This window comes from Lagenorhynchus albirostris, chromosome 19, assembly GCF_949774975.1.
Source record: "Lagenorhynchus albirostris chromosome 19, mLagAlb1.1, whole genome shotgun sequence".
NCBI lineage: Eukaryota > Metazoa > Chordata > Mammalia > Artiodactyla > Delphinidae > Lagenorhynchus > Lagenorhynchus albirostris.
Window position 1 is genome coordinate 9072425 of NC_083113.1, and position 19767 is coordinate 9092191.

Sequence of the window (19767 nt, forward strand, 5' to 3'; positions counted from 1 at the left end):
CATCCATCTATCCAACTGTCCACCTATCAATCCACTCATCCACCCATCCATCCATCCAACTGTCCATCCATCCATCCATCTGAACATCCACCCTCTATCCATTCATCATCCATCCATCTATCCATTCATCCAGCTGTCCTTCCTTCCATCCATCTCTCCCTCCATTCAGCATCCATTTGTCTATCTGTCCTCCAAACATCCATCCATCCACCCCACTGACTAATATCTGGGGAAGCCTCCTCTAGATCAGGACCTGGCACTGCGTCCACAAATGAGACAGGTGTGTAGAAACAGCTTATAGAGCTGTGCTGTCCAACACAGAAGCCACTGGCCACATGTACCATTGAGCACTAGAAATGTGACACCTGTAACCGAGGAAATGAACATTTCCAATTTCATTTCTTTCTTTTTTTTTTTTTTTTTGCGGTACGCGGGCCTCTCACTGTTGTGGCCTCTCCCGTTGCGGAGCACAGGCTCCGGGCGCCCAGGCTCAGCGGCCATGGCTCACGGGCCCAGCCGCTCCGCGGCATGTGGGATCTTCCCGGACCGGGACATGAACCCATGTCCCCTGCATCGGCAGGCGGACTCTCAACCACTGCGCCACCAGGGAAGCCCTCATTTCATTTTAATCAACTTAAATTTAACTTTAAAAACAGAAGCAATGTAATTCCTCTTAAATACAACATGAATGCTTTGGAAAGACTGTATTTCACTTAACCCTGGGAAACGGAGCATCGGAATTGAGAAGAAGCATGTAAGATATCTCGCAGGTAATCTCTGTATTGATGACGTTGAAATGATGATATTTTGGATATATTGGATCGAATGAAACACATTTCTAAAATTAATCTCACTTTTTTTTAAAAAATGAGGTTACTAGAAAGTTTAAAATGACACACGTGGCTAGCATAATAGTTGAATTGATTCTGCTGGCCTGGGAGACATTGTCTGCTTGGTAACCTGCCTGTAGATACGGGTCTCTTGGGGAGGAAGAGGATGGTTTCCCAGGGGCAAGGCTGCCCCAGTAGGGGAACACACCAGGTGAGTGACCTGAGTGAAGAAAGCATCCAGATGGAGAGCCTGGTGGGGCAAAGGCATAGAGGCTGGGCAGACAGATGGGAGGTATTCCTTCTAGTCCAAAGAGGGGACATCCGGGGATAGGGCGCATTCCTGGGTCCATGGGTGGGAACTCACACCCATCCCTGGGGGCTTAAGGGCGCAGGGAGCAATGCCAAGTAGGGCTGGGCTGGGCTGGTCAGGACATGCCCTCTGCTCCTGGGAGCCCCCAGGAAGATGAACACATCATCTGCATGTGTCACTGAACACGTAGTGCCCCCTCCTGCCGCAGCCTCAGGGACTGAATGTGAAAGGGTAGCAGAAACTGGTCTCCCCCCGCTGGGGCTGAGGGCCGAGGGCAGAGATGGGGAGCTCTCAAGTGTGCCACCACCACCCCAGTCCTGGGCCCCCCATGCCAATTCCCTGGCCTCCCCCCCAGGCTCCCCACTTGGGCTCCAGGAAGCCCCAAGATGTATCGTTTTGCTCCTGGAGCTCAGACATGGGCAAAGCAAGGTCACTGGGTCACGAGGTCATGTTTCCACAGAGTCGGGGCCATTGTCACCTCCAGAGCCCAACCTTTCCTTGAAAAGCCAGCGAGGGCGCTTATAGGCTGGGTTCCCCAGAGGGCAGAGGCTGGAGGTAGGGCTCCCAAATCCTGGAGCTGGGAACAAGGACTTTGAATGGGATGAGGAAGGAAGACAGTACAGGAGCTGAGGGCCTGGACTCCTGGGTCCTGGAGGAGGAAGGGATGGGGGCTGGGATTCCTGTGACCCAGACGGAGAGGAAACTGGGACACCTAGACATCTGGACCTGGGGAAGGGGTGGGTCATGGATGGCGGAGGGTGCCCTTGTCCCCAGGGCTACCAAGGGCCTCTCTGGGAAGGAAACGAAGAATCATGCTGGGTGGGGTGGGAAATGGGCAGCTGACACCTCAAGCCGGCACGGCTCCCTCCCCCCAGCCCTCTAATCAGTGGGTCCATCTCGGGGTGTGCAGCGTTGCAGAAACCTCCTTTTCTGCTCCGCACCCCGATTACTCCATCCCCATGGAGGAGCCTGCCCCAGGGCAGATACCGTAGACCCAGCTCCACCCCACGCACGCACGCAGGCGCCCCGCCCACCCTGCTCCTGGAGCCCGGACTGGCGGGGGCGGAGCCACACCTCGGCTCCTCCGGGGAGTGGATGGTTGGGGACCCTGACTCTGGGGTCCTGGAGGTGGACAGAGACTGGGGAGGGATGCTCGGGCTGGGGTCTGGACTCCTGGGTCTGAGGGGGGAGGGGCCGGGGGCCTGGATCCTGGGTCTGAGGGGGGAGGGGCCGGGGGCCTGGATCCTGGGTCTGAGTGGGGAGGAGGTTAGGGATGGAGAGGTTAGGTTCCTGGTTCCTGAGGCTGGGACGGACAGTGCCAAGTGAGCCTCCCGGGGTGGGGGTGTTAGGTATGGGAGTCTGGGGTCCACAGGGATGGATCCAAGAACAAAGGAGCGGCCCCTCCCCCGCGACTTTTGGTGGAGCTCCTAGCAGCATCCTCCCCTGTCCCCAGGGCTCTCTTCTGCTGAGATGCCAGGACCGGCCAAACCAGCTGTGCTAGTTGGGCATCCCCGTGACCTACTCCCCACATTCTCTCCCTTCCCTAAGATGGCCCCAGGGAGGCCTGGGCCCAGCTCCAGGGAGAGGATGGTGAGTAGGTGGATGGAAGGCAGGCTCACGTCCTGGAGAACAGGACGCCCCAATGGCTGCTTCATTTCTCCGCCTCCTTCCTGCCCTGCCTGCCCTGCTTGTCCAGCTCATCCCTGCTCCTTCCCTCATCCTTCCCGGGGCAACAGGCACTGCCCCTACTCCCTTCTGAGGTTAGCACTTCCTCCTTGACCCTCAGTCCCCACACAACCCGCTCCACCAAACATCCATCCTGCCCTTCCTGCTCTTTCTGTCCCATTCATTCATTCAGCAGTTCCTACAGAGGGCCTATTCTCTGCCACGTGCTGTTCCAGGCACTGGGGATACAGTGGGAACAAAAACGGAACAGTGACCCTACCTCCTAATCCCAGAATATGTCGGGAATTCCCTGGTGGTCCCATGGTTAGGACTCGGCGGTTTCACTGCCGGGGGCCTGGGTTCCATCCCGGGTCAGGGAACTAAGATCCCACAAGCCCAAGCCACCCAGCATGGGCAAAACACAACACAACAAAACAAAACAAAACCCAAAATATGTGACCTCAGACAGCAAAAGGCACTTTGCAGGTGTGATCAAGTTAAGGGTCTTGAGATGGGGAGACGGCCCTGGGTAATTTGGGTGGGCCCAGTGTAATCACCAGGGTCTTTACAAGTGACAGAGGGAGGCAGGAGGGTCAGAGTTAGAGAAAGGCTGAAGTCACTATGCTTCTGGCTTTGGAGATGGAGGAAGGGGCCACAAGCCAAGCAATGCAGGCGGCCTCTGGAATTTGGAAAAGGCAAAGGAACGTATTCTCCTCTAGGACCTCCAGAAAAAAACAACCTTGATTTTAGCTTAGGAAGACCCATTTTTTAAAAATACATTTATTATTTATTTTTGGCTGTGTTGGGTCTTCGTTGCTGCGTGGGAGCTTTCTCTAGTTGTGGCGAGCGGGGCTACTCTTTGTTGCAGTACGCGGGCTTCTCATTGCGATGGCTTCTCTTGTTGCGGAGCACGGGCTCGAGGCGTGCCGGCTTCAATAGTTGTGGCGCGCGGGCTCAGTAGTTGTGGCTCACGGGCTCTAGAGCACAGGCTCAGTAGTTGTGGCACACGGGCTTAGTTGCTCTGCGGCATGTGGGATTTGCCCGGACCAGGGCTCGAACCTGTGTCCCCTGCATCTAGTATCTATTTGTGTCAATTAGAAAAAGACACATCTCCCTTTCTCAAATGAAATTTTTAAAATATTAATATATTACTGAACAGTCTTAATAACGGTATGTGGTTGCCCTGCAAGGAGAGCTGTCCAATAAACATGTCAGTAGAGTGCTATGGAAGAAATGAAAGCGGGGGTGGGGGGGACTAGGAGACCGTGGGTTGGGAATTGAGTTGAATTGCAATTTCAAACCCAAATGGTGACATCTGAGCAAGCACTTAGAAGAGAAAAGGGAAGAAACGACGAAGAGGACAGCAAGGGCAAAGCTTCGGAGGTGGGACAGTGCCTCTCAAGCAGAATGGAGAGATGGAGGGAGCTGGGTCCCCTGTGGTGTGGCAGGTTCTCTCCCAGCTCAGGGAAACCGACACGCCTTGCCAAGGCACAAGGACACCCTTTTGTGATACCAAGATACACAATCATAGTTTTAATGTATCTGTCAAACCCTTATGTAGCACTTAGTGCCTGGGGTAGAGCCAGGAGATCTACACAGATCCTCGTTTGATCCTTGTGATGACTTTAGGTGGCCGGCACTTTTATTTATTGGGTTGGCCAAAACACTTGTTTGGGTTTTTCCATAAGACGTTACAGAAAAACCCGAACAAACGTTTTGGCCAAGGCAATATTTCTTTATTTACTTATTTGTTTAGGCTGTACGGGGTCTTAGTTGCAGCATGCAGGATCTTCGTTGCAGCATGTGGACCCTTAGTTGTGGCATGCATGTGGGATCTAGTTACCTGACCAGGGATCGAACCTGGGTCCCCTGCATTGGGAGTGCAGAGTCTTACCCACTGGACCACCAGGGAAGTCCCCCGGCTGGCACTATTATTAAGCCCATTTTACAGATGAGGAAACCGAGACACAGAGGGCTAACATCACTTGTCCAGCTTGGATTCGAATCTGGCAGCCCGTGCTGTTACCTTAAGGCGTGAACGGGGCTGGAGGAGAAAAACGTTTTTGCACATTTCCTGGCCCACAATCAACGCTTAATCAATAGTAGCTCGGGGTCACCAGTTCTCCTCCTGGCTGCCCATCAAAATCCTCTGGACACTTTTTAAAAGCCACTCCCCAGGCTAAGTCAGAAGATCCAGAATCCTAGTGTAACTGTCTGTCTCTCCTGTTGGTTGGTTGGTGGTCCCTGCAGGAGGGATCCTGTCCACCGCCCTCACCACCAGGAACCCACAGCTCTTCTCAGAACAAACTAGGAAGAATTCACAACACAAATGTTGAGCCCGGCGGTGCTTGGCAACGTTTGGCAACGTCTGGAGATATTTTTAGTTGTCACAACTGGGGAAGGGTGAGAAGCCCTACTCCAGACACAACTTCCAGTTTCCCCCCAAAACTGGTGGCGGTAGTGGGAGGGTCCAAGCTAAAGAAATCTACAAGGAGAGAGATAAATCCGGGAGGTGGGACGTCCCAAACAGGACAATATGCCAGGCTCTTCAGTGCCTCAGATTGCGAACAGCAAAAGGGAAGAGTCACACAAGTCAGATTTTTCTTGAAACTCCAGTTAAGTTTTGTGCATTTCACATTATGTAAATTTCACCCTGTTCTGACAAATACAACTGTGAACACTGAGCCCTAGTTAATGATATACTTGTTGAAGGGTTAGATGTGAGTGTACTCTTTTCTGCAACTCTGAAATGCATCAAAAGATTATCATATACCTTGATATTGTGATTTATAATAAGAAATATGCACTTTGTCCCTGTTCCCAGCACAGAGCTCCTAAAACGCTTGGAATCTCCTAAGTGATCAGAATGATAAAGTTGTCTTAATACTCATAATAAACCTCTTTCTACCACACCAGAGTTTATGTTAATAAGGTGACTTTTGGAAAGCACTTAAGGATGGAGGCTGGTTGCCAGGGCAACCAATCATGTGATTGAAAGGTTGGAACTTTCATCCAAGCCCTGACCTTGTGGGAGGAGACAGCGGCTGGAGGTTGAGTTCAATGACCAGTGGCCAATGGTTGAATCCATCACCCCTATGTAAAGAAGCCTCCATAAAAACCCAAAAGGATGGGCTTTGGAGAACTTCCGGGTTGGTGAATACATGGAAGTTTGTGAAGAGTGATGTACTCACAGAGAGTTTGGAAGCGTCATGCCCTTTTCCCATACCTTGCCTTATACATCTCTTCCATGTGGCTCTTCCTGAGTTACATTCTTTTTTTTTTTTTGCGGTACGCGGGCCTCTCACTGTCGTGGCCTCTCCCGTTGCGGAGCACAGGCTCCGGACGCGCAGGCTCAGCGGCCATGGCTCACGGGCCCAGCCGCTCCGCGGCATGTGGGATCTTCCCGGACCGGGGCACGAACCCGTGTCCCCTGCATCGGCAGGCGGACTCTCAACCACTGCGCCACCAGGGAAGCCCTAGTTACATTCTTTTATAATAAACTAGTGCTCTAGTCAGTAAAATGTTTCTCTGAGTTCTGTGAGCTGCTCTAGCAAATTAATCGAACCCAAGGAAGGGTCATTGGAACCTCTGATCAGCTAGTTGAAGCACGGGTGGCAGTCTAGGCTTTCAACTGGTGTCTGAAGTGGGCATGGGGGGTGATCTTGTAGCACTGAATCCTTAACTTGTGGCATCTGACACTATCACCAAGTAGACAGTGTCAGAACTGAGCTGAATTGTAGAACACCCAGTTAGTGTCTGAGAATTGCTTGGTGGGGTGCGGGGGAACCCACACATTGGAATTGGAACTGGTGGTAGACTATTACATAACCACTAGAATGGCTAAGATTTAAAAGACCAAGAGCTGGCCAGGATGTGGAGTAATTGAAGCTCTCCTATACTGCTAGAGGCGGTACAAAATATTCCAGCCAGTTCGGAAAACAGTTTGTCAGGGATGGGGTTCAGGGTAGGCCGACCCACAATGTGCTGCTTTTTGTCACATGGATTATTTTAGGCTGAAGATAATTAAGGCCCAACAAGACCTTTTCATCTCCCCCTTAACTGCCTAAAAGAATTCAGATAGGGAGCCTGGTCCAGGAAAAGAACGATGACCAGAGTATGGGTAGGTATGGAAGCTGGGGGGGAACTAGCTTGGGTCTGTTTGTTCAAATTCCTCTGTGTCCCACTGGCTTTCCATGGCATGGCAAACTTTTGTGAACCAAACATCTCCCTCCTTTCTGTGAATTATCTTCCTTCCCTTTGAAGCCCCAGGCTCCTACCCCCTTCTCCTTAGCTCAGGACGGCATCTAAGCCTCAATTGCCTGTCTTTGAGCCTCTCTTGTCTATGCGAGGCTCCCGTACACACAAAATTAAATTTGTTTTTCTCCTGTTGATCTATCTTAATTCAATTCAATTATTGGACCAGCCAAAAGAACCCAGAAGGGTAGAAGAAATTTTTTTCCTTCCCTGGATCCTGCTTGCTCTGAGACTTCTATAGCTGAGAGATCCTGGGACCTTGCACAGAAAGCTGGCAGAAGGGTATTATTTACGATAGCCAAGACATGGAAGCAACTGAAGTGTCCATCGACAGATGAATGGATAAAGAAGATGTGGTTTATGGAATACTACTCAGCCATAAAAGCGATGCAATTTTGCCATTTGCAGCAACATGGGTAGTTGGAGGGCATTATGCTAAGTGAAGTAAGTCAGACAGAGAAAGACAAATACTTTATGATATCTCTTATATGTGAAATCTAAAAAACACAACAAACTAGTGAATATATATATATATAAAATAAAAAAGGGACTTCCCTGGTGGTCCAGTGGGTAAGACTCCACTCTCGCAATCCCTGGTCGGGTAACTAGATCCTGCGTGCGCGCCGCAACTAAGAAGCCCGCATGGCACAGTTAAAAGATTCCGCACGCCACAACTAAAACCTGGAGACCCAGAGCAGCCTAAATAAATAAATATTAAAAAAGAAAGAAAGAAGGAAAGAAAGAAAGAAAGAGAAAGAAAGAGAGAAAGAAAGAAAGAAAGAAAGAAAGAGAAAGAAAGAGAAAGAAAGAAAGAAAGAAAGAGAGAAAGAAAGAAAGAAAGAATTAAGAAAGAATTAAGAAAGAATGAAAGAAATCTGGCAGAAGGTAAGAATTCTTACCATGTCAGTCTCCCAGATCTCTGCCTGAAGGTCCAGTGAGGATCTTTTTTTTTTTCCTTTTTTTTAATTTCTAAATTTAGATTAGCAGGAGAAAATATTTGTGGAACTAGTTTCTTGGGTATAGAGACACTGGTGAAGATTTGTTACACTTACTCTTGGTTTTTATTTATCCTTTTCCTCCCAGAAATGGTCACTGTCATGGTCCGAATGCGGGTTGGAAAAGAATTTCCAGACACCAGGCCGAATGTAAAGGAGATAGACTTTATTAGAGGGAAGGGTCGCTGCCAGAACAGCGGGCCTACTTTCTAGGAACCTGGGAGAGTCGAGCACAAACGTGTGCTATAGATCAGGTTTTATAGCCAGAAAACAAAAGAATGGTCCGAGGTGAAAATTTTGTTTACTGATTGCTCGAGGCACATATACCTTCCTTCTATAGGTTGAGAGTGGGACAGGCCAGATGCCTTTCCTTACTGGGGATAGGTCCCGTTGCCCAGGTGGGCATCGCCCAAGTGGGCTCAGGAATTTCGTAGCCTTTACAACATGATGGGGAGGGCGATTAAGAGTCCGGTAGTGGGTGTAACATTTTCAGGCAGGGTTGTCCTTGAAGCACCATGTCCTTGGAGCATCACAGTCACTGTTTTTCTTTGCCTCTGTCTGTTGTATCATTTGTCATAAGGAGGAAAACCTGGGCATAAGCCCGATAAGCCCGCCGTTTGAGCCAGCCTCACAGACTGGTGAGGTCACATTTCTCACCAGACCAGTGTCTCTTTAGGCAAACTTAGTTCTGGGTTAATGCACACATGAGATAAAGGCTGTTGCTAAGGAACATCTTGCAAGCTAAAGCCGTGAAATTGGTGGGTATGGGTTGAGCACTTAAAAGCTACTAGAGGGCTTCCCTGGTGGCGCAGCGGTTAAGAATCCGCCTGCCAGTGCAGGGGACACGGGTTCGAGCCCTGGTCTGGGAATATCCCACATGCCGTGGAGCAACTAAGCCCGTGCACCACGGCTACTGGGCCTGCGCTCTAGAGCCCACGAGCCACAACTACTGAGCCCGTGAGCCACAACTACTGAAGCCCATGCGCCTAGAGCCCGTGCTCCCCAACAAGAGAAGCCACAGCAATGAGAAGCCTGTGCACTGCAAGGAAGAGTAGCCTCCGCTCACTGCAACTAGAGAAAGCCCACGTGCAACAACAAAGACCCAATGCAGCAAAAAAAAAGCTACTAGAATACTCGCCACCTAACTCAAAGACTCCTGTGTTAGGGTAAGTTGGTCACAGAATGGGTTAGATTAACACTAGGTCACCCATCAACCTCAAGAAAATTTCCGTGCAGTGAGCTATGTATAAGGCCAACTGGCCCGAGGCAGGGGAACACAATCAGATTCACAGGGTGCATCAGAACGAAAGTCTCCGGACCACCCAGTTCCAGAAACTGCCCTGGCGACATTCCAGACCACCCAGTTCCAGAAACTGCCCTGAAGACATTCCGGACCACCCAGTTCCAGGAACTGACCTGGGGACTTTGAAACCAGCCCAGCCTTGCCGCCTTTCTAGGGGCGGGACTAACGGTCCCCCAGGATACCCGAAAAGACCACCAAATAAGGAATACCCTGCGCCCTCCCAGATTCACCACACCCCTTTCCCCTCTTCCCCTATAAAATCTTGCCCAACCCTCACCCGGGGCACGACTTCTCTGGCCCCTTTCTCTCGGACCAGTGAACCTCGCCCGGGAGCGCTCCCTAATAAAGCTCACTTGAAGCTTTCCTCTGTTTCGCGGTGCCCTTTGTTAAGATCCGACCTTAAAATGCCACACAATCCCCAGCCCAGTGGCACATCCCTCTCAGGTATTAAACCCAAGGTTTAGCTAAACCTGTTTATGTACATATAAGAAAATCAGGGACTTCCCTGGTGGTGCAGTGTTAAGACTCCACACTCCCAGTGCAGGGGGCCCAGGTTCGATCCCTGGTCAGGGAACTAGATCCCACATCCATGCCGCGACTAAGAGTTCACATGCCACAACTAAGGAGACCGCATACCGCAACTATGGAGCCCATGTGCTGCAACTAAGGAGCCCACCTGCCGCATTGAAGACCCGGCACAACCAAATAAATAAATAATTAATTAAAAAAAAAGAAAATCCGATGAGGTTTTCCTTTTGTCTCGTTCTACGTCTTGAGTACTTAGCTTTGTGACCAGTGAGAATATTCTCTCTGGTGTCCACCACCCGGAAAGTGCATGTATGGCAAGCATCTTGGTGGCTAGTCAAATATACTGGGGTTCTGAGACACAAAGTCACAAGCAGCACGCTCTTTGTTTGGTTATGCCGGCTCTTGGGGGATTTATCATAAGGGGTCCCAGTGCATAAGGGGTTTTTGTCATCTCAACCTTCGTTGCTCTGTTAGTGGGGCAGAAGACTCATTGCATTACTGTCATCAACCTTCTGGTTCCAACCAGTCTGGGGTCTCAATACTTACCATCCTCTACCTGGGTGGGGACCTTACTTCCTGCAGGACCCAAAGATATGTATCAGATTGTTATGTATATCCCTTGAGGAGGAACTAGGGCTCTGTTTTATCACTGAACTATTGTTTCTTGACTGTTTTTCCTTTGTTTCTGCATTCCGTCTCTTCCCTAATCAGTAACTGCTGGTCTGCTCATTGGAACAAAGGGAAGGCCTAGGAGTCTAAAGCCCGCTTTTTTTTTTTTTTCTTTTTACAAACAAGGACTGGGGGACACAGAGGGACTTTTGTACCCAGGAGGGCCCCTCAGAGCTCTGCTCGGTTTCATTTCTACTAATCCTCTGTCTGAATTGTCTGTCCACTCTAAAGAGACTACAAGACGCTAAACAAAAGTCTGTCAAGCTCGTTGCCTTACAGATGCTCCCGTATCTACCCTCAAAAGACGGTCCCCGTATGGGCGCCTCCCAGAGTTGATGGGACTCTGAGGTATTTTCTGGTGAACTACTCTGCTATTCCCTTAAACAGCCAAGGGGAGACTAAAATTAAAATTAATGGAAAACTGTTGCAGGAAGGGGGACCCCCTTCCAGGGCCTGAGAGTGGGCTCTTGTCTAACACTCAGAAATGAATTGTCCAAGGACACACAAAGTCTCTTTGCTGACAAAGCAAGAGACTTTATTGGAAAGGGGTGCCTGGCCAGACAGCAGCATAGTAAGGGAACCCAGGAGAACGGCTCCGCCACGTGGATCACAGTCTCAGGTTTTAAGGTTATGAAACAGGAGGGAAGGGGGCAGGGCACAACATTTGAAAGAATGACATAGCCGGAGGACATGACATAAAGTGATTAGAACCAAATGGGTCCAACCTGGCAGACAAGTCGACTTCCACTAGACCTTGAGCCTCAGTATATGCTCACTGTAACACATCAGCAAGCTAAATGACACACCTCAGGTGCCATGACAGTTCCAAGTCCAACCAGAAGGATCAAAAAGTGGGCGGTAGCCCAATTACTGGATATCCCCACCCCTTCCTGAAATAGCTGGAATACTCCGCCCACTCATTAGCCTATAAAAACGGACAACCCCCGTACCCTGGTGCCTTGCTCACCTTCTGAGATGGCCCAGGCTCTGTCTGTAGAGTGTGTTTCTCTCTAAATAAATCCACTTCTTGCCTATCACTTTGTCTCCCACTGAATTCTTTCTGCGATGAGAGGTTGAGAACCTGAGCTTCGTTAAGTCCTGAAACCAGGTGTGTGATCTCAGTTGGAAGACCGCGGGTTTGGGCCAGGTCCTGGCCACGTGGGTTCGAGTCCCAATCTGAGTTTTGGCCGGGTTCGAGTCCTGGCCTTGTGGTTCTGAGTCCCAGTCAGGGTTTTGGCCGGGTTCGAGTCCCAGCCACGTGGGTTCAAGTCTCAATCTGAGGTGCACAGTTTCAGCAATGGGGTTAGTTTCCCGGTTGTCTCTGGCCAATCATTCCGACTCAGGGTCCTTCCTGGTGGCGCGTGCATTGCGCTCAGCCAAGGTGGATTCCGGCGAAAAGGATTCTGGGGGGCTGGTAGGACATAGGGACGGGCGTCTCCTCTCTCGTTCTGACCTTTCCTGAATTCTTCCACTTGGTGGTAGCTTGTTAGTTCCACGTTCCTTACCAGGACCTCCTGTTTTAAGATAACCCATGCAAGTGATTATTATTATGGCTGTCCAGGGCAGGCAGTTTCTGTCAGTGGTTCTCCTAACAAAACCTTGCCAACTTCTGGTAGCTTACTGGAGCCTGCAGATGGGATTCTGGGAAAACTAGCAGAAGACAACTAAGGTTTAGAATTCTTACCAGAGTTAGCTCTCCTTACTTGCTTTTTATTATTATTATTATTATTATTATTATTATTATTATTAGCTGCACCACATGGCTTGTGGGATCTTAGTTTCCCGACCAGGGATAGAAACCTGGTCCATGGCAGTGAAAGCCTGAGTCTTTAACCACTGGACCACCAGGGAATTCCCATAACCACTGGACCACCAGGGAATTCCCAGAGTTAGTTCTCCTTGAGGCAGGAGATAGATGGGCCCCCGGCTGAGCAGCTGGAGTCTGTACCCTGTGGACAGATAATCCAAGATGAAGATAATAACAGGAGAGACGAGCTGAGCCCTGCCCAGATAAGAGATAAGGAGACCACATATTTCTCATTCTCAAGGTCAAGGAGACCTTCCCAACTACACATGCATAGAAAGGCTCCTCGGAGGTCAAAAAGGGAGAGGACACCACCCCATAGTAAGTGATGTCAACCTACCCATAGGCCTCTTTGCTAGAATCCATCTTGGCTGAGATGTACACACACACATGGGAGGACCCTGAGATACACCAAATACAGACTCAGAGCCAGACAAAGCAAGATGATTGCCCAAAGGAAACCCAGAAGAAATGCCCCATATAAATGATTCAAACTACCACGAGGGCTCGACTTTCTCTCTGAGCCCGCTGGTGTGTGCCTATTCACGCATACTGTACTCTTTTTCCATCTAATAAACACTTTACTTGTTTCACTAATTTCCATCTCTTTGTGGAAATTCGTTTCTACAAAGCTGATGGGCCAGAGCCTTGTCACTGGCTGTTGGCCCTTGTGGTCTAGTAGCTAGGATTCAGCACTCTCACTGCCAGGGCCTGACTTCAGTCTCTGGCCAGGCAACTAAACTCCTGCTTCCAACCACTGCAGGCTGAGGCCACCCAAGATCATCCTGAATCTCTACTTGTAGTGCCCAGTCAAGAGAGGAAAATAAAATTTCATATTGCCACTTTCTTTCCAAATCCGGACCCATTGGTTACTGTTCTTTTCTCTCCCAGGGATATTTACTGCCTTCTTGTTTGTCTTGTTTTGTGTCCTAGGAAATTAGCTTGGCTTTCTGCCTGCCTGGAACATACACATTGTCAGTTCTTCCTCTTGACTATCTTTGGGATTGACTCTAGAACTTGTGAAGGTAACATCTTGTACATACTCTTTGAGGATGCCTCTTGAGTCCATGGGTTGTTTATACTGAAACAGGAGGGAAGGGGGCAGGGCACAACCTTTAAATGAATGACGTAGCCATAGGACATGCCGTAAACTGGTTAGAACCAACTAGGTCCAAGATGGAGGAAGATTCAACTTCCAGTAGACCCTGAGCCTCATTATATGCTCATTGTAATACATTAGCATATGCTAAATGACACACCCACCAGCACCAAGACGGTTCAGAGGTCAATCATAAAAGGCCAAAAAATGGGTGGCGACCCACCCCTTCCCTGAAATAGCTGAAATAATCCTGCCACTCATTAGCCTGTGAAATCACCCAGCACATAAAAACTAACCACCCCATATTTCGGGGCCTCTCGCGTTTAGAGATGGACCACATTCTGTCTATGAAATGTGTATCTCTTTAAATAAATCCACTTCTTACCTATCACTTTGTCTCTCACTGAATTCTTTCCACAAGGAGACATCAAGAACCTGAGCTTCCTTTTAAGTCTTGAGACCAGGTGTGTGACTTCAATTAAGAAAACCATGGGTTCAAGTCCCAATCTGGGTTTCGGCTGGGTTCGAGTCGCGGACCGTGGGTTCAAGTCCCACCTGAGTTGCACAGTTTCAATACTGCCACAAAGGGGCTTCCTTGGCGCCACAGTGGTTAAGAATCCGCCTGCCAATGCAGGGGACACGGGTTTGAGCCCCGGTCCGGAAAGATCCCACATGCCGTGGAGCACCTAGCCCCATGCCCCACAACTCCTGAGCCTGCGCCTACAGCCCAAGCTCTGCAACAAGAGAAGCCACTGCAATGAGAAGCCCGCGCACCGCAGCGAAGAGCAGCCCCCACTCACCGCAACTACAGAAAGCCCGCGCACAGCAACAAAGACCCAGTGCAGACAAAAATAAATAAATTAAATAAATAAAATTTAAAAAATACTGCCACAAATATTTATGTTTGTCCCAGATGAAACCTGACGAGGATTTCATAACTCTATGATCAGAAATTTGGCCAAATTGGAAGCTGACATTCAGAAACTGATAGAATCTTTTTGGCCATTTCCCCTAAGCTAAATGTTTCCAGAGAGAAAGAAAAACATTCCAACATAGGTGAATGGGTTTATCAGTTCTTTGATGTCATTTTGGCAGCAACAGAATTCTTCAAGGGATTTTAAAAAACTGTCCATGTTTTACAAATCTAGTCTTTACGGTATCAGAGGTGAAGCTCCAGACACAACTCAAAGACCACTTACCCATTTTATCACTCCCCAAGTCTCCCCATTTATCTCAATAGGCTTATAAATATTGTAAAAATTCTGGCCTTAAGGGAACAAGAGCCCTTCTAGGAAGTGCTTGCATTCTTCCTCTGTGCCTTTGAGATGTAAATGTTTTACCTAGACTTCTCCAGGAATTTTTATCTAGAATTCAAAACAAAAACAAGCAAACAAAAAAACAAACTAAACCCATGCCCCATAGAGTTAAATAATCCATCCTGAACATGTGTGCTAACACAGTTAGGTGTTAGCAGACATTCCTGAGATTTTCTTACAGCTTGCTGAAAACCCCTTTGCTTGTAGCCCACCTTCACTGAGCAAGCTTGCCTTAATTATTTTGTTATAAATTACATACCCTCTAAGCTTCACATAGCTTAAACAATAAGATGTTTGTTGGAGTTGTTTTCCAGGAACTTGGAGTCAGCTGTGTCTAGTTCAACCTGGAGCCGGCTGGTTGGGACCATTGACCCTAAAACTGGGTCTATGCAGGTGTCTGATGAATGACTTTTTGACATCAGCAAGCCAAAAACCCCACCCTCAGATCATGCTAAGCGCTTCCATTTTTTAACATACATCCCATGAAGAAGCATGTGACTCAGATATGCCTGCACGGAACACCAGTTATCTCACTTTTCTCTAGCTCCAGTAAACTTCCCCACTCCCAAGACCACCCTGCTCCTTTATTCCATAAATATCTCAAGCCCCTCACCTTTGGGGAGGTGGGTCTGAGACTTGTTCGCCTGTCTCCTCGCTTGACTGTCTCGTGAATAAATTCTTTCTCTGATGGAAACCTCAGCATCTCAAAATTTTGTCTTGCTCTGTGTCAGGCAAACAAACCTGGTTTGGTAACAAAACCTTAAATATCTTCTCCACAAATACCCATCTCATGATTGAAAGTTTAAAATAGAAGCTATGAGGTCTCTGCATCTGTCTGCATGGTCATGTGTGTCTATATATATGTGTTGCAGAAGTGTGGTATTTTCTACCTCTAGTCGGTATTGCCTTGAGTAAGGAAGGTCACTTCCTGGCCAGGGCAGGAACCTCAGGCTATTCTGGGGACCCTGAGAAGAGAGGAATTGACCCAAATCTATAAGTTTGGCAGGCAAAGTCTGATGGTAAGTCTTTGGCTTGACTTCCTAGCCTTGAGAGGCTTTTAGAAGTCCAATATGAGGGCTTCCCTGGTGGCACAGTGGTTGAGAGTCCGCCTGCTGATGCAGGGGACACGGGTTCGTGCCCCGGTCCGGGAAGATCCCACGTGCCGCGGAGCGGCTGGGCCCGTGAGCCATGGCCGCTGAGGCTGCGTGTCCGGAGCTTGTGCTCCGCAACGGGAGAGGATCCAACAGTGAGAGGCCCGCGTACCGCAAAAAAAAAAAAAAATTAATTAATTAAATAAAATAATAAAATAAAAAAAGTCCAATATGAGATTCCTTATAAAAAGTTCAAGCAAAGCAGATTAAAAGATTCTATATGGTCAATCGCTGTTCTTGCTGCACTTATGTAAATAATCCAAGTTTTTTTAAATTAGACTTAATTTGTCTCACTATGGTTACCTTTTTTTGTGAATATTTATTTATTTATTTGTTTGTTTATTTATTTATTTGGCTGCACTGGGTCTTAGTTGCGGCATACGGGATCTTTAGTTGCTGCGTGAGGGATCATTTAGTTGTGGCATGCAAACTCTTAGTTGCAGCAGGTCGGATTTAATTCCCTGACCAGGGATTGAACCTGGGTCCCCTGCATTGGGAGCATGGAGTCTTAGCCATTGGACCACCAGGGAAGCCCTCACTATGGTTATCTTTGATAGAAATGAGAGTGATTGTAGAGAGAAAAATTATATTTCAGTAGACACCATAATACACAAGTGTGGATATCAGATTCTAGTTCTGTTAATTGTCTTTGATATTTTGTTTTCTACCTGTACACTGAACTAGAGTCTGAACTCATCTAGTTTCCTCCAATATTTGACTACTCTCCAAACTAACATTTCCAATTTTCTTCCTACCCTTCTGACTTGGAATCACTGAAGACTAGAACTGTCCTTTTCCCAAAGCCATGCCAACTAAAGTTGGACAACTTAATATAAAAACCACAACAGCTCACATATGGACACTCTTCAGGCCTGTAGCAATGTGACCACACAGAAAGATCACCAGAGACATTCAAGCTACAAACCAGAATACCTGTCACATTGCCACGGCCTGTCCCCACTCCATCTGAAGATGCTTTGAGCCCAACAAGTAGAAATCTTCTCAATTGTCTGACTTCAGAACTCAGAAACGGATTATAATCTTCTCCAATCATTAACCATGGTTTTTCTTTTGTTTCCATAGAAACGCCTTATTAAATACCCAATTTCTCATGCAGTAGAGGCCTAACTTTGGGAGCCCAGCTGTACCACCACCTCCTAAAAACGAGATACAACTGTTTAACCGAACTGACCTATTTTCAAGACTAAAAGATTCATTCAGTGAAATAATGGAATGTTCTACCGGTTCAGCTTTTTGTATGTGAAATTTCCAAGGAAGTTTCAGGGCAGGCTGCCCCAGAATGTGCCACTTTGGTATGTAGATTATTTTAAGCTGAAGAAAATCGAGGCCCAACAGACCCAAGAAATGCTTTTTACCTCTTCCTTAACTGTCTAAAAGAATTCAGATAGGGAGCCTGGTCCAGGAGGAAAGCTATCACCAGAGATAACTACAAAGGGTAAGAGTAAGTGTGGAAGCTGGGGGGAGCCAGCCAGGGCCTGTTTGTTCAAATTCCTTTCTGTATCCCATTGTCTTCCCAAACATGTTAACCAAACATCTCCCATCTTCCCCTGAATTATCTTCCTTCCCTTTGAAGCCTCAGGCCCCTACCCGCTTCTCCTTAGCTCAGGATGGCACATAAGCCTTAATTGCCTGACTGCCTTTGAGCCCGTCACGTCTATGTAAGGCTCCCGTACACACAGAATTAAACTGGTTTTTCTCCTGTTGATTTGTGTTCATTGTATTTAATGACTGGACCAGCCAAAAGAACCTAGGATGGAGGAAATTTTTTTCCTCCCTACTCTTATTAAGTTACATTTATCATATGACCCAGCAATTACACTCTTAGGTCTTTACCCAAGAGAAATAAAAGCACACGTCCATAGGAAGACCCAGACGTGAATGGTCATAGCAGCTTTATTTATTAAAAGCGAATACGAGAAGCAATCCAAATGTTCATCAACAGGCAAATGAACGAGCAAAGCTTAGCAGAGCCAGACCGTGGAACGCTGCTCAACAATAAAAAGGAATGAACCTCCGAAGCACACAAAAACGTGGACAGACCTCAAAATAATTCTGCTGAGTGAAAAAAGACAGACAAAAAATAGAACATTCTGTATGATTCCATTTATATAGAAGTCTAGAAAACGCAGACTAATCTAGAGTGACAGGAAGCGGGTCAATGGGTGCCTGGGGATGGGGGAGTCGGGTAGGAAGGAGGAATTACAAAGGGCACAGGAAACTTTTGGGGTGATGATGTGTTCACTATCTTGCCTGTGGTGATGGTTTCACAGGGGTACACACATGTCAAAACTTACCAAATTGTGCACTTTCAAATATGGGCAGTTTATTGTATGTTAATTATACATCAATTAAGCTGTAAGTAAATAAATGGAAACAAACTCATTCAACTGTATACTTTAAATGCTTAACCATGTAATTTAAGAGGGTGTGTTTTATTGTATGGAATTGTATGATTATTACGTAAATTATACCTCAATAAATCTGACTTGAAACAAATGATTGCAACTAGTAGATAAATAAGTCCTGGAGCTCTAACGTAGAGCAGAGTGATTACAGACAAGATACTGGATTATCAGCTTCAAAGCTGCTAAGGGACTGGACTTTAATTGTTCCCACCACAAAAAAGAAATGATAATCAAGTGACATGATAGAGATGTTAGCGATACAGTGGTAATCATATTGCAACACAGAAATGTATCAAATCATCATATTGTAGACCTTAACTTACACAATGTTATATGTCAATTATATCTCAGTTAAAAAAGTGGATAGAGGGGGCTTCCCTGGTGGCACGGTGGTTAAGAATCCGCCTGCCGATGCAGGGGACACGGGTTCGTGCCCCGGTCCAGGAAGATCCCACATGCCACGGAGCAACTATGCCCGTGAGTCATGGCCACTGAGCCTGCGCGTCCGGAGCCTGTGCTCTGCAACGGGAGATGCCACAACAGTGAGAGGCCCGCGTACCACACACACAAAAAAAGAATCTGCCTGCCAATGCAGGGGACATGGGCTCAAGCCCTGGCCTGGGAAGATCCCACATGCCACGGAGCAACTAAGCCCGTGCACCACAGCTACTGAGCCTGAGCTCTAGAGCCCGCAAGCCACAACTAGTGAGCCTGCGTGCCACAACTACTGAAGCCTGCATGCCTAGAGCCCGTGTTCCGCAACAAGAGAAGCCACGACAATGAGAAGCCGGTGTACCACAACCAAGAGTAGCCCCCGCTCGCCACAACTAGAGAAAGCCCGCGCACAGCAATGAACAACTCAACACAGCCAAAAATAAATAAATAAATAAATAAACAAACTAATTAATTTTTTAAAAAGTGGATGGAGGGACTTTCCTGGTGGTGTAGTGGTTAAGAATCCGCCTGCCAATGCAGTCGACACAGTTTCGAGCCCTGGTCTGGGAAGGTCTCACATGCTACAGAGCAACAAAGCCCATGCTCCACAACTACTGAGCCTGAGCTCTAGAGCCCAAGAGCTGCAACTCCTGAGCCCGTGAGCCACAACTACTGAAGCCCACATGCCTAGAGCCCATGCTCCACAACAAGAGAAGCCACCACAATGAGAAGCCCATGCACTGCAGCAAAGAGTAGCCCCCGCTCTCTGCAACTAGAGAAAGCCCGCGCACAGCAACGAAGAACCCAATGCAGCCAAAAATAAATTAAAAAAAAAAAAAGGTGGGTGGAAAGATAAGCCATAAAGCAAATGGAGTGAAAATTCTACAATGAATATAAAGGGTGGGTATGGAATATTCAGTGTATAATCCTTTTGATTTTTCTGAGTTTGAAATATTTTATATTAATGTGAGTAAAAAAGGGG